This window comes from Triturus cristatus, chromosome 5_1 (genome assembly GCF_964204655.1).
Source record: "Triturus cristatus chromosome 5_1, aTriCri1.1, whole genome shotgun sequence".
NCBI classification, from domain to species: Eukaryota; Metazoa; Chordata; class Amphibia; order Caudata; family Salamandridae; genus Triturus; species Triturus cristatus.
This window is the reverse complement of record NC_140587.1, coordinates 258,794,826-258,809,673: the sequence shown is the minus strand read 5'-3', so window position 1 is coordinate 258,809,673 and position 14,848 is coordinate 258,794,826. Positions and strand designations below refer to the sequence as shown.

Below are 14,848 nucleotides of genomic sequence, written 5' to 3'. Positions count from 1 at the left end.
AACATTATTACAAAGTAGCAACAATGGCAGTACTCCCACCCTTAGTCGGAAACATAGGTTTACTGGCCCAACCATTTCCCCCATACTCTGCTGTGTTTATGGGGACAGTTCCAGGCTTCGTAGACTGTTTTTTCCTGCTGTGTGCACCAATCCACTCCCCGGCGCCACGGAGAAAGTGTGGGAGGGGTCCTCCATCGGGCCGCAATGTCACGTTTGGCAACCATAAGGGACATCCCCAGAAATGACCGCTCAGCCCTCGCGCCCCCTGAACCCTCGAGGACACCCAACAGAATCATCAAAGGGGAAAGGGGGACCTTGCACCCAAGCTCCTCGGAAAAATCTCACATCGCCATTGTATAAAATATTTGAATTGTGGGTCATAACCAAACTGCGTGGTAAAAATCGGCATGGGTTGCACCACATGGAAAACATGATGGCCCAGAAAGCAGTCCCGGTCGATGAAGCCTAACTGGGGAGAGATACGCACTATAAAGATAATATGTCTGAATCAGTTGTAATCTGGAGGAAGTTGTGATAACCCTTAGTCCCATTAGTGTTACGCTAGTGCTTTAAAAAAAATCATCTCAAGGCTACAAATTTCTCTGATGGGGTCTGCGAGCTATTAGTAGCCTGCGATCGTTGATTAGAGACACCTGTTCTACAGTAGCTGCTGAAAGAAAATCACCTGATCTGGACTACTGGCTAATTCTTAACGTTTGGGTCTAACCAGAATCACCCCTGTCTTGTTTTCCAGCTGGCTTAGGCTCTCGGGCCCAGGCGGTTGCATTACCTCACACTGGCTCTGTCTGACTCCCAGGCAACCACGCCCAAGAGGCCAACGGCACCATCACTATTTGTCAGCAGCAAACTCCATTTCCTTCACCGACTGCTGGAAACACTAATCTGCAGCTCTGTGAATTATCTAACTGTCCATATTCAATAACTGCTTCTACAACTCCTTCTGGTAGGTGCTGCAGGGGTCTCGTTGGGTTGGGAAGACCTAGCGGCAGCATTCACACTTGTTTGGGACTGGATCTGAGTTGTGCTGATGCAGGTCTGAGATTGAGTGCCATCTTCTAACTTAATTTTCTTCTGAAGTCGACACGCCTCACACTTTGTAGTCGTCATAGTAAAGTGTTTTGGGGCTCTGGGAAGATGCGAATGCGAGGGTAGTAACCTGCTCTGTATATGCTACTTGAAGTGTGATACTCTCTCCCATTTCAGATAACTCCCTGCCAAGGTCATGTTTTGTTGGAATCTTAAGTTTTGCCACAAATGCCCCTGGTAAGTTGATGTGTAGCAAAGACTTGTGTAACCTCACAGGTTCAAATTTTTGAAATGCACTTTCAGGCTTTCACCTTTCTGATGGTATTTAACTCATATGGTTATTCCAATGACTGTTATTTAATTCACAACAAGTCAATTTAGTTTGCAGAATGCTAAACATATGATCTGGTATTGCCAGTGAATTTCTGTTTCTGTTTTACTTGCATCTTTGAGTAATTTTAAGCTCCTTCAGAAATTTCTTTTAGTCATATGAAAGGGACAAGTTTTTGATCAGTTGCCAATGTTTTAAAGATGAATAATCTTCTTGTTCTTAAATGCGAAGTTTTCAAAATTACATCTCTTAACAGATTGTCAATAACTGAGTAAGACTATTGAAATGTAACTAACAGGATTTTTTGTACCTAGGCTGCCAGCACAGAAGGGACATTAAAACCTCCTTGACAGACCACGGCACTATACGCCAAGGCATCAGAATTTTTTCATAAGATAAATCTCACCTGGCTTGCTCTCTCCCAGGCTAGGAGTCAACTTTCAGGTATGTAGACGACGCATGTGTGGTCTCTTCCAGACCTTTTGTTTTCTGTCGGTGGGCTTCTAGACTGCCCATTGGTTGACTAAATTGTCACTCTCATTAGCTTGCTTCCTATTGATCAGCTGCCATAGGCTTCCTTTCTCTTGATATATTTCTCCCTCCCATGGAGCATGGGTGCATTATTTGTGCAGTTCCACAGCTTAATTTTTTAGACACTACTTTTTATGGTGTTACGTGACAGTGCAGCTGTTGACAGATAATTATGTGAACATAACTAGAGTGGCTTTGGCTCCACCCACGTGTTGGGAGCCAGGCGTACATGTTTTGATTGTGTGCTTCCACCAGGAAAGTTCTTGCCCTCTACACAGTGTTTGATCATTTTGTTTATTTATCCACCTACATGTATGTTTAGCTCTGGCTCCATAGTTTGACTGTCACCTGCTCATTGAACCTGCACCAATATTATTCTACAGATCTGTGCTTCCATACAAATACATATCCATCTGTATGCAATTTATTGGTAATGCTTCACATTACCATACAACCTTCCTTTAAACCAGACCTATTGGCATTGCCAATGCTTGTTTCCTACTGTTTAAGCACTGTATCAGAATTCATCTTTTCAAGCTGGCTCCCTCGTTTACTTCATATTCCCTGTTCCGCCGTCGTTGCTTACACCCATCGTTCCTTCCCTGTTGTCGATGCTTACCCCCGGACTCTTTCCCTCTCGTTGTCATTGCTTGCCCTTCACTCTCCCTCCCATTAAAAAGAATGATGTGGAAAATGCTGGCTGCGTCATATCGTTTTTTAGATCTCGCCTGACCCAGCGCATGTGCTGGTCTGGCGAGACTTTTTAGTAAGGGCTTCAAAAATTGCTTCCATGGCCGGCCTACAGCTTGCGTGCATGTGCGCGGGCGTGCGCTTACGAGCAGAGGCGCCATATGGCTTTCCTCGTCATGCTCATTAAGCGCATTGCTCGCCGCGCTTGATCGCGATCACTTTCGCGGCCGTGTCACTTTCACGGCCGCGCGGCCAATGCTTGTTCACATTCAAATAATGCTGCTTCTTTCTACAGTTTGCAGCCTCAGATTGAAGGTAGCGAGAGGCTAGAGGTAACACGGCAATCGGAGGCTCTTCCTGGGCGCGCCTCGGCAGAATGATACTTTGTGGAATCCTTCTCTCTCTCACCTTGTTTACATCTCCTCTCGTCCCGCTTGGTACCCTTGCATGTGCTTGCTTGCATCCTTTCTATAACGCAACCCTTCGCCTTATCCATCACTCTGCTTCTTTTTTCTTGCTTTACTGATCTTTCTGCCATTTCTCACGCTTGGTCTATGCTTCTGTCCATCTCCATTTTCACGTCTGTGTACTGTGCCTGCGTGTCTAAAATTCACACAGCACCCCGTTCTTCAAACGCTGCACTTTTTCATCGAGCCACACCTTCACACACATTACTTTGTTGCACACAGCCCCCTGCCCTTCGCATACAGCATCCTGTTCTACCCTAACAACACGCAGTTTTATTGCACAGCATTTTGTTTTTTCGCACACAGCATGCTGTTTTTGGTTCATACAGCTCTCCTTCTTCTCAAATGTGACCCTGTTCTACTCCCAAGCACCCTGTTCTCCACACACCGCGCCCTCTCGCCCTCACGGAGCCCCCGGCTTTGGGTCAGGGATGTTTTTCAGCCTTTGCCGTGGCCCAGCCGCCCATTCTTTGCTCGCGCTGGTGGCCTGTGCTGATCATAGGCATCCCGGGACAGTCACACGGTGCGCGTGGACCACAAACAGCTATTCATTTCTATTTACCATAGCTCGACTTCCTTCGCTACCCTCGTGCTCTCTTCCGCCATTACTAGTTCGCTCCCTTATTTATGTATATTATCTCTCCTTTTCTAGATCACCCACTCTGTTTCTTCCCCCCTTTGCTCTTTCTATCCCCTTTTCAAGTTCTGGCACTGCCTCTCCTTTTTTTCTATCACAGAAGATCTACCCGTGTCCAATTCTCCCTTAACTTTCACTGCCTAAGTATCTTTGCCTCTCTCCCAATATCTGAATGTCCCTCTCCTTTCTATCGTTAGTTCTCCTCCATATTTGTCTGCACATCCCTCTGCTGCCCTCTCTCTGTCCATCTGCCACTCACTCACTCACTCATGTATTCTTTGGCTCTTGCTCTGTCTTCTTCTTCTCTAGCTTCCTGCCTTGCCTACTTTCTCACACTCCCTCTATTTAAGTCCTAAAAATAGTAAACGTTTGCAAAAGGAAAACTCATAAATTTGCATATATTTCACGAAATAAAAGTAACACATACTGAGGATGAAATGACCCATATCATATCTAATGTCTGTGCATTATGTTACTGTATGTATTACTCAATCATTCTGTCCATGTAATAGAAAGATAAGTACCAAAGGTTTTGATGGTCTATTAATAAGAAAATAATTGTATTTCAATGTACAAAAGGCCCTTCAGGAGGAACACGAGTAAAGACGTGTTTTAAATAATAGTGCCCCAAATTTCTGCCTTGGTTCATCAAAAGTAATAGATTTTATCTGTCCAAATTCAAAAGCAGAAGCTACCAAAATATATCCAGCTCTTTTGGGCACGTTTGAGTATCGTGACCAAATAAGAGGGTTTCAGGTGAGCGTTGTGCCCAGTTCTGGAATACACTGCAGATTATTGTGCCCTGTTCTGAAGGTCACACCTGGAGTGTTGTGTAATGTTTAGACATCACATATAGCATATTATGCCTAGTTCTGAAGGCCATATCTGAGATACTATGTATTGTCGGATGCTACATGTGGTGCATTGTTTCGAGTCCTGAAGGCTACATCTCGAATACAGTGGAAGGTCTGGACAACCATCAGGCATATTGTGTCCACTTCTGGAGGAAAGAAAAAGGTTGAAAATAGTTCTCGGACAGGCATTCAAGAGTGCACTCTTTAAACCACACAATCTTTGAAGAGAGACTCGAGGGTAGCCACATGTACACTGATGGAAATACCAGAGGGTGGATATGCTGCAGATACCAATATTCAGATATGGGAATAAATAGAGTTGATGGAGTTGCATCTTTCAGCAGATGAGCAGGGCTGGTGCTTGTGTACAATGTCTTGCTCTCTTGTTGGAACCCATTTAACAAAATCCATTTTGTACATTCATTTGTTCTTTGTACAGTTGGTTGTTTTTCCCATGATGAGTGTTTATTCTGCTGCAGTCCCTTTTGTTCCTTTTTGGGTTTCGCCTACAGAAAGCTACATACAGATCTATTTTCTCCAATGCATTAACAAATCTACATATAGTTAGCTTTCTTGTCAGACCTATGTGCTTGCTTCTTATTCAATAATTTTTCTTCTCTTCTTTTGTTTGTCCCTCCCCTGGAGCACAGCTTCTTTACCATCCTTTTCATTGAGTGACTTGTATTCTTCCACTGCTTCCAATCTGGGCAATATGGAAGCAGTTTTTTCTTATTTAGCGCGTGCGCCGTGCACAGTCGACCCAAAGGTATTGGAGGGCTTAACATGAGCACTAGATACAATACAATATGCACATCATTTTTTTAAAAGAAAAACTAAGTGTTTAATTACCCATTAGCAGCCTGTATCACGTCCTAGATACGTTCCAGTCCATGGTCTCAAACAAAAATGGTAACTAAATCATTTTATTACCATTTTATTTTGCACACTTTCTGTGCCTGCATGGGGGGGGCGATACTCCGCTGGTGCATGTGTTTTCTTGCTTTCTCTATTGTCTTCATCTTTCCTCCTCAAATCCTCCCCTTGCTTAGTGACGGCTCCTCCACTAGGGCGGAGGAGTGTCACCCCACTGCATTTTTTTCAGTGACACAAAGGGAGGAGTGGTAGCATCCTCCTAAAGTGTGCAGTCACTGCTTGGCCAATCCTCTCAAGCTGGCCAAAACAGTCTTGCAAACTTCGCTTGTTCTCCATGCAGGCTGCATTGCAGCCTACATGGAGAACATGCCCAGGCCCCCAGTCAGTGCCTGAGCAGCGAAATACGACACTCAGACCAATCATAACTCTGCTAAAGCAGCGTTGTGATTGGCTGACTGGTCACCTGGGTGTGCTTCCAGTAAAGTCGAGCAAGGGGGACTATAAAGGTGAAGAAGCCGCGAGAAGGTAATTTTTTTTTTATTCCTATTCCCGCGTCCACCCCTTCTGTCCCTTATCTGCCGCTTCCTTTCCTCCCACCCTCCCGCCTCTGCCCCCCTACCTCCGATCAGTGCCGGTCGTCACTGTCCTCGCTGTCTGTGTAACTCTGCTCTACCTTAAGCTATACCGTAACTTCTTCCGCCCCTTTCCACCTGGGTTTTATTTTTTAATTTTTAACCCGCTGTCAGAAATTGGCTTACTAGCTCCCGCTGTCAGAAATTGGCTTACTAGCTGGTGGAGTTAGAGGTCCACCAGAAGTATTAAAGGCACTATCTTGTTAAAGGTTTCAGTAACATAAATGTGTTCAACTCCTAGTAGCTATGTCACAGAGCACATAGGCTCAACTTATAGAGAATATGTAAAGCATTTATAAGCTGCAAACCAGCTTAAAGGTCAAAAACACAACACAATAAAATTCCCACCTCAAATTCTAACAAAGAATGATTTAATTAGCAAAATGACACTAAAATGACAACAAGCATTGGCATAGCCAATAGGTCACGCCTTTGGGACCTTATAAGTGTTTCGCCATGCAACAGTTAATGTTGTTGCACCAAGGATATTGTGCTGGATAACTAAACACTTATAAGGTCCCATAGTCGAGACCTATTGGCTATGCCAATGCTTGTTTGTCCTGCCACACACTTTAAAAAAAAAAATACTTTCAGCCATTCTGCACAGCAGTTTCGCTGATGTACAGCATGGCTAAAAACATGAATGAAGCCAGTACCTCGCATAGGCAAGTCCTACTGACTTTGCCAACGCTTAAAAATAACTTTTTTATATCCCTTGGAAACCTAAAAGTAAGCCAGCAGTAATGCAGCAAAGACCTGTTCATATTGCTTCAGGAGAAGACCCATATTGCATCCCCCAATACGCTCTTTGTAGAGTACCAAGTGATGTAGTAACCCACACAAAGACTAAACATTTTAACACTCGGCCTGTTTTAACGTTTTTTTTTTTTTAAAGTTACCTTCAGCAATATGATAAACAATATGTTAGTGTAGTCATTTTGTGTTCTTTTTAATTAATTCATGCCATGCAAATGGTATAGTGACTGAAATGTATCATAATACTTAGTTTTGTGGACTGTGCATAAAAAATAACACCCACACACACCACACACACCCACACACCACCCCCATCATTTATCTAGGCAGGTGTATGTAGAATGGAACCCCTAGACGTACATTTGTCTTTGCAATTTTTATTGACTTCCTACTGGGGCAGGCTTGCTTGTTCCTTTTACATTTAATCAACAGGCATGCAGGTAACACTGTCCTTAGAATATGAACAAGTTGGTGACTTAATTGGAGTACTATTTTGACATTCTGATCAAAGGGACGCATTATTAAAAGTGAAATATTGAGTTGCCAGTGATTTCTCCGAACAACAAAGTAATCGATTCAGAAGAGTGGTTGTATTTATATGGGATGGGGTGTTGTAACATGCTAGGGACATGAATGTATTCTGGAAGTGCCTTTTATAATTTGTAAGTTGGCATACCAACTCTTATACACTTAGTTTGCTTTTTTTCCTGCACTCCATTCTTTAATAGTACCACTCCTGAGTTAAAGTCTTCCAAGGGTACTGTAGGGAGCATTGCCTCATTGGCAGTTTGTGCTAAGCATGTGATTTAACTGCTCTAGTCACTGAGCCATCCCTCCATTCAGTTTAACTCGGTTGCTGACACCGAATACTCCTAGTCATATCCTTTCGATCAATGATAAAATATGTATTTCTTTATTCCAAAGCTGGGGGGTATTGGCAGTTATTATCTTATATCTCAGCGTAATTTTATTTTGAATCCTCTTTATGCTATTTTCTGGACAATAAGTGACAGATCTAGGGAGATACACTTAAAAATAAAGTGGCTTTTTTAAAAACATGAACCACAGTAAAACATAGCAACCAACACAAGTTTACCCTGCTGTTGGACATCATAAATTTTAACAGACTGTGGTTTGAATCTATTCAATCATTTTACCATGGCTTGTCAATTGTAACAAAGGCTTTGTATCATCAAACACATATGCAAGTATGTCCAGCACGAGTACAAAAACCCGCAGCATGGATATTCAGCTATTTGCTGTGATACATCTGTCAACATAAGGGTTAAATTGTAGCAAATTTGGACGCACTATCAATAGTTTCAGTTCTGAGGCATGTGCACTTTTAATAGGTTTTTTTCTTATGATGCAGCAAAAAATGCGTCTTCAGATGATCAAATCCGAATATGCCGTTTTGTTTTCTAGTTGTGCACAGCTTGAGTATTTGGTTCTATTTCCTTCATAACTTCTATTTCAAGCATTGCTGTATGACCATGTTTTCCTTTTTACCTCTATGAAATAAACTGCGCAATACAATTTTTTTTTTTTTCATTTGAACACCGAGTTGCAACTTTGTGTAGCTAATTGGCGATGGGATACCATAGTCCTGGGTAAGGGTAAAATCTCGACAAACATCCAACCAAACTTGAATGTTTTATGTCCTAAAAGTGAGTAAGTCGGTGTAAAAACTGGGGCTAAAAAACAAAATGCATCTGTTGGTGTACTCTAAACAAGTAGGTGCGCCAGCTGTACTCTTAATAGTCCATGCATTGTTGATTTACCTCACCAAATGGCTTTATCAATGTTTTTGGTTATGGTCACCAAAAAACAATGCAATCCCAGTGAATCCTAGTTTTCAGCTTATTATGAATCTCTTAAGGCAACTACAGGAAAGTAGTGCTAATAGGTCTGGCTTATAACTGAAATTGCCTCTCAAGTTACTGATGAGCTTGGGCATCATACCTGCACTTTACCACTCATACACACATTCGTCCACCTGCTGACTCATACTTGTATTAACCCTGTTAAAAAAGAAAACATGGTGGCACCTAAAGTTGGTGGGCATATGCCTACAATGCATACCATTGGTTGCCCATCTTGCAATCATATTCTAGGTACTGTGTCGTTATTTTAAAGATGTACATAACTGCAATGTGTTGGAGCTATAGAAACAATGATTCACTATGCACAGTAACATGTCAAGATGGCTGCTCAGTAAACCTCTAAGTGGAGGCTATGTTCGAATGCTGAAGTGTATAGTGTATACTGTATTGTTCTTCTGATCCGAGGTGGCTAGCATATTGTGTCTAAGCGTGATGGTCATCTTGAAACAGTAAAACAATGATGCACTATGGGTAATACTATTCCAAGATGGCTGAAAGTTTAGAAATAGTGGCAGCACATAATGCAGAACACTGCAGACGAAATGAGCTGCAAATTAGCTCTTAGTAGGACTGACTGGGGAGCTCCTGGATGTATTAAAAAAAATGAGAAGAAGCAAAGAAATGAAAGAGCAGATCGAAATGGAAACAATCCAAAACTAAAGCTTTGACCTCAAGCCCAGTCTCAAAAGCACATTCATTTTAAGACAGATGCGTGCATTTCATTATGCAGAATGCTGTTATTTACAGAGCAATAGAGCCAATGGCAGAAATGAACCAACCCATTGCCCCATGTGGAGCGCTGTCATGGGTAGAAGCACTGACTAGCCATTGATATCAGTGATTTCTTCCTTTCTTAGTTCCCTTCTGCAAAGGTAAATGGAATACTCCACAGCAGAGAATGCAATCTGAACGCGATTCTGTGTGAGCCAAGAAACCTAGCCCTATGAATAGGGAGTTTATATTAAATCCCCTTGACCCTACCTGAATCTTGTCGTGTTGACGTTCCAGCATAGAAAACGTGTCACAACAATATCATGGAGTTGTATTTGCATTTCACCACCTGATACTATAACTCTGAACAACTCATCGAGCGATAGGTTCGCTCAAATGATATTATGAGATGTATGTTTTATTAGAAATCAAATGCTATACCCACCAGCAAGTACCATGGCACAGTAGCTGCTGCCCACAGAATTCTTCTACACAATCTTACTGTTCTCAGCATTCATAAAAAATATCCACGTTCATAATTCCATTGAATTGTGTGTTCCCTTAATACAACAAAGCAGATGGGCATATGGGAAAAGAGAGTACTTCTATTTTTTAATGTTTTTTATTAAAGACTTTATTTATAACATGTTGCATATCAGGCATGTTATACATCACTCATAGAACCCAGACGCCTGCAAGGCGGTGACAGGGAGCATTATAAGCGTAACCGGGACATTCTACATTTGCCAGAAAGCACAGGCGTCTCTTTGGGTGCTAATAAGGAATACACCAGACTGTGAATGCTAAACAATAATAAAAAAAATACTATAAACCGTGGCAGCTGCAACAATGTAGATCAGATTTGTCTTGCCAGGTATGTGTGTCTGGTGTGGTCGTATCAACCAGTGGAGGGCAATAGGGCCACCTCTCTCTCCTAGTGTGTAAAGTGGACCCAGGTGCCCCCACAATTCAATTCTGGGTTACTGTGTGCTCATGTCTGCGAAGCTGTCCTGGCTAGTCTCTGTCAGACACACTCCCTGCCCCCACTCATACACACTCTGTCTCCTCTGTTCTATGGCAAGTCATCTTATCTAACCTCCGGTATCGGCCATGGGGAAGCCATCTCTGCTCACCACAGGGGTATAGTGCCTGGCTCAGTTATTGTCAGTTGCTTAAATAGCTCTTGCCACCCTTTCAGGTCCCTTTCAGCGTTCTCATCAGTTCTGACCATGCGTAATCTTATTCTTCTGCCAGGGTCCATTCCTACACATAGCCCCCTCACCTGTCTATCGGAGGCGGTGCAGGCACCATCCAGTGGATCGCTACTTGCTGCCTAGCCAATAGGAGTCCCAGAGATTTGAAGCCTGTGCAAATCTTTACCTCGGCTGATTGGTCTGAAGGAGACAAAGGAGGCAATGTCTGGGTGTGGCCTCTAGGCGGATAGCAATGAGTTCCCTGAGCTCCTCCCGGACTATGCTACAATAATCCATGAGCAGCGGGCATGCCTAGGTCATGTGTAGGAACTTCGCCGGGCTGGTATTTCATCTCGGACACCCCTCTGGCATGCAGGGAAGATTCTATGTAGTCTCTGGGGAGTGAGGTATGTGCGGCGCAGATGGTGAAATTGTGTCAGTTTTGAATCTTGCGTTTCTCGCATCATCCCTAACCTGTGCGCAAGCTCTGTCCCACTCCTGGTCTGTCGCGGGAACACCAAGGTCAGCATCCCACAGTTGGCGTGTTCGTATTGTGTCAGTACATTGAGCTGTGTACAGGCGCAAGATCATGCCACTCCTGGAAACTATTTAAGATCAGGTGCAGCACTTGTGACTCCTGCTGTTCCATCTGGAATGCAGGCAACAATTCCCGGGTAATGCAAGACATTTTTGCGTAGTGCAGGAACTGACCGAGAACAAGGCAAAAGAACTCCCTGCCTTCTGCAAGGGAGATAAAGACTTCACCCCGATAAAGATCCCCAAGCGACTGGCATCGCCCCTCCATCCAATGGGCGACGTTCATCACTGTGTACATCCGCTGGAGCAGGACCAACCATCAAAAAGGTAGCTGCCTGGCATAGGGTTGGCTCCAGAGGACTCCATGTGCCTCCACAACTTTTTGCATGATATGCGGGTAGTTGGCAGAGTTTCTGATGCCTCCCCTAATCTGTAGAGGGGGGGGGAATCGCCCCATCAAGCGATCCTCCCTAGCAGTTGTTTCTCCCATGTGCAGCCTGTAAGAAAGTGCCCTCTTTTTGCATGTTTGCCCCCACTTTTTGCTAAACTGTTGATGTACTTTAACAGGAGTGTGCCCTGGGTTCCTGCCAAACGGGTACCCATGGCCTATGTTCTTTCCCTAAAACTGCATGAAGACGAAACCCAATTGGCACTCTTTGGCCACAGGTCAGTCCCTTGTAAAAGGTACCACATGTACCAAGGGCACTGTGGCCAGGGAATGACTCTAAGGATGCTTCACTTATTGTGCCTCTCTTAGAGGCCCTGTACCTTTACACACACACACACACTGCCTTTGCAGGCTGCATGTTTTGGTGCAGAACAAAGTGAAGAGTTGACATGGCACATATCCCTGTGTGCCATGCTTACAGCCCACTGCCCTGGCAAAGGTCAGCCACCCCTCTAGCTGGGTGCACAATACCAGTGGTGAGGGTACAGGTGCATGAGCCCTGTACCCCTACAGTGTCTAAACTAATTCTTGGACATTATAAGTGCAGTAATGCCATTAAGAGTATATGGTACTGGGAGTTTGACATTACGAACTCCACAGCACCATAATGGCTTTAGTGAAAACTGGGAAGTTTAGTATCAAACTTATCAGCACATTAAACTCACACTGATGTCAGTATGGGATTTAATGAAAAGTGCACACAGAGGGCATCTTAGAGATGCCCCTTAAACCAGCATTGGCATAGCCAATAGGTCTCGCCTTTGGGACCTTGTAAGTAAAAAAAAAAAAAAACTGAAGTGTATGACTTCACGTTTACGTTTACTGCATCCTAAATATGAAGTAAAAGTAAACGTGAAGTTTTATACTTCAGCTTTTTTTTTTTACTTTCAAGGTCCCAAAGGCGAGACTTATTGGCTATGCCAATGTTTGTTTACCATTTTACATAAAACAGCATGGCAGCCGTGCGATTTCAGCAATGTCCAAGGGTCAGTGCAAATAGTAAAAAGCGAGGCTTGTTTGAAAAGCATGAGGCTCGCAGCTAACGAGAGAGACTCTGGGAGCCTGCAGGTAGTGCAAGATCTTGGTGGTTAATCAGATTGTGTACGTTTTGAAAATTGAACTGCGAGGATCTGTAGATAAACCTATTGGTTGTGCCATAATCACAGAATAAATATGCAACTCTGTACGTTTGAATCAAAGTATGAAATGAGCGGACGTTTCAGCCACGATAACGAAACCTATTTTCTGATCAAAGCGTTCGGGTTTGGATCCAGTATTTCTTCGGGGTCCAGTTATCCGATTTAGCTCTCGTGGCATTTTTGAGTAAGGCCACTTGACAAGGAACTCGGGCAATGCCTCTATGTTCCCATTCAAATGCACCAGACTACATGTTTTGGAGTCACCTGATACCAAGCACGCGAGTGGTGTGCACGCGCCACAGCGAGCAATCTGTTTTCAATTATCGCGCCCATGCCTGGGCACGATAATTGAAACCAGATGTGGCCTGTGCGGGTAACCGCAAGCAATAGGCCGTGGGTGGAGCAAAGGCGGGACATGCACCCGCCTTTGCCTAATTGCGTGCTGTCTTTCTTAGAAAGACGCATGCAAAGCCCAATAGCCTGGGAGAAAAACATCACCACACGCACAACCCTTTGGTGAGGTTTCTAAAGCCCATTACTAAAAGTCGAGCAAGCAGCGCATGCGTGCTGCTCTAGGCTCGACCAAAAACGACCTAAAACTAGTGTCCTGGCTGAGGGACTACTTGCCAGCTGCCACCACCAGACATGTTTCTGGACCCCTGGGGTGAGAGCCTACTGCTCTCGGGGGTCTGAAACAATGCACATCCAGGGATGAGGTGCCAAGCCTCCTCCCCCAGAATGGGCAGGGTTCACGAAGGGGAAGCTTCACAGGCTTGCCGCCTTTGTGAGCTTCCCCAGGCCTTTTGCTGCTTCCAGCAACTGGCCTCCTCCGGTTCTACCCCCCACTTTGGGCAGGAGAATTGGCGGGAAAACCAAGTGAGGAAAGGGAGGTGTGCCCACCTTTGCCGAACCCACCCCTCAGGTCGGGAGGCGAGGTGAAGCAAAACTCTCAGTCGGACCCAGCCAACCAGAGTGAGTCATATGCCCCCCTCCCACTGGAAGGTGGCATAATGGGGGGTAGATCCAACCCAAGGTAGGGAACCATTGGTTCCTATACAACAAGTGACCTGTTCCCAAGGTGAAAAACCGTTCAAACATCTATACCCTTGGTCATATACTTAAGACAATGTATACAGCATGTGGTCACACCATCTATGCTACTTATGGGTATGATTTCACCAATTTAAAAAGAAAAGGAAGAAGAAGAAATTCATACGAGGTACAATAGTCTCATTAATCCCAAGTGTCTGTCTCTAAACACCCAATAGTGGTGAAAAAGTGTAGGAAAGGAGCGAGGGAGCCTCACGGTAGCACCACCATGGAGGTTTAAGCAGGAAGGTACTCGCCTGCTGCCTCAAGGTCTCATCATCAGCTACCCTCGTTCCGAAAACAAATTGAGTGTAAGGGAGGAGAAATGGGTAACAACCTAAAGAGTGCTAAGGTGTGTGTAAAGAGAGATGTAGTGCCAAATTGTGTGCACCTAGGAAACCCCACAACTTGTATATAAAAGTGAACTAGAACACACTGGCTTACAATTTTATTCCATGCTGTGTGTCTACTTCTATTTAAAATGCCGACATGTTTCATTGCCTTTGGGTACACTCACGGCAATTTCTTCAGGGCGTGGGGTTTTTTCTCAACCCTGCATTTCCGCCTATCTTTTGATAAAAACTTCTGTAAGAGACAAAGGATAAAGAGACAAACAACAACACATAGCAACATTAATTGGCAACGGGCAAAGTTGGAAAGGTGTACTATTTCCCTTGTAGCGTGTAGGCCATGTCATTTACCGGGATTTTACCCAACGTGGGTATACCTTTACCCTGGAGCTCTTGTATGCGATCAACTGCACTCGTTCTGGGCTCTTCTGGTAGGCTCCTACTGTGAGCCTGTAACACATAACCATGAATCACAAGCCTATTTTATGGATTTTGACAATGCGTAATTCACTATGCGTCTATCCTTCCGCTTTGCACCTCACGCTGCTAGTGTCTATGGCACCCCCCTGTCTCGCAGCTGTCCCGTGTTCGCAATGTGTCACCACATCTCAAATTGTAGCTGTAGTGGGACGCTGCTTCTTCGCTACTCTAGCCCTCATAGTTGTATTTTAAGAAAGGGG

The 14,848-nt window shown here is 44.2% G+C and overlaps 1 protein-coding gene across 3 annotated transcripts in view; it reads left to right on the top strand.

Moving 5' to 3' along the window:
• PHF20L1 (PHD finger protein 20 like 1) overlaps positions 1-14,848 on the top strand; it is an 802,667-nt gene that overhangs the window by 23,978 nt on the left and 763,841 nt on the right. For all 3 annotated transcript variants that reach the window (XM_085604898.1, XM_085604900.1, XM_085604899.1), the window contains exon 2: positions 1,693-1,822. The gene's annotated coding sequence lies outside the window, so the exon portion shown is untranslated. The remainder of the gene's footprint in view (positions 1-1,692; positions 1,823-14,848) is intronic.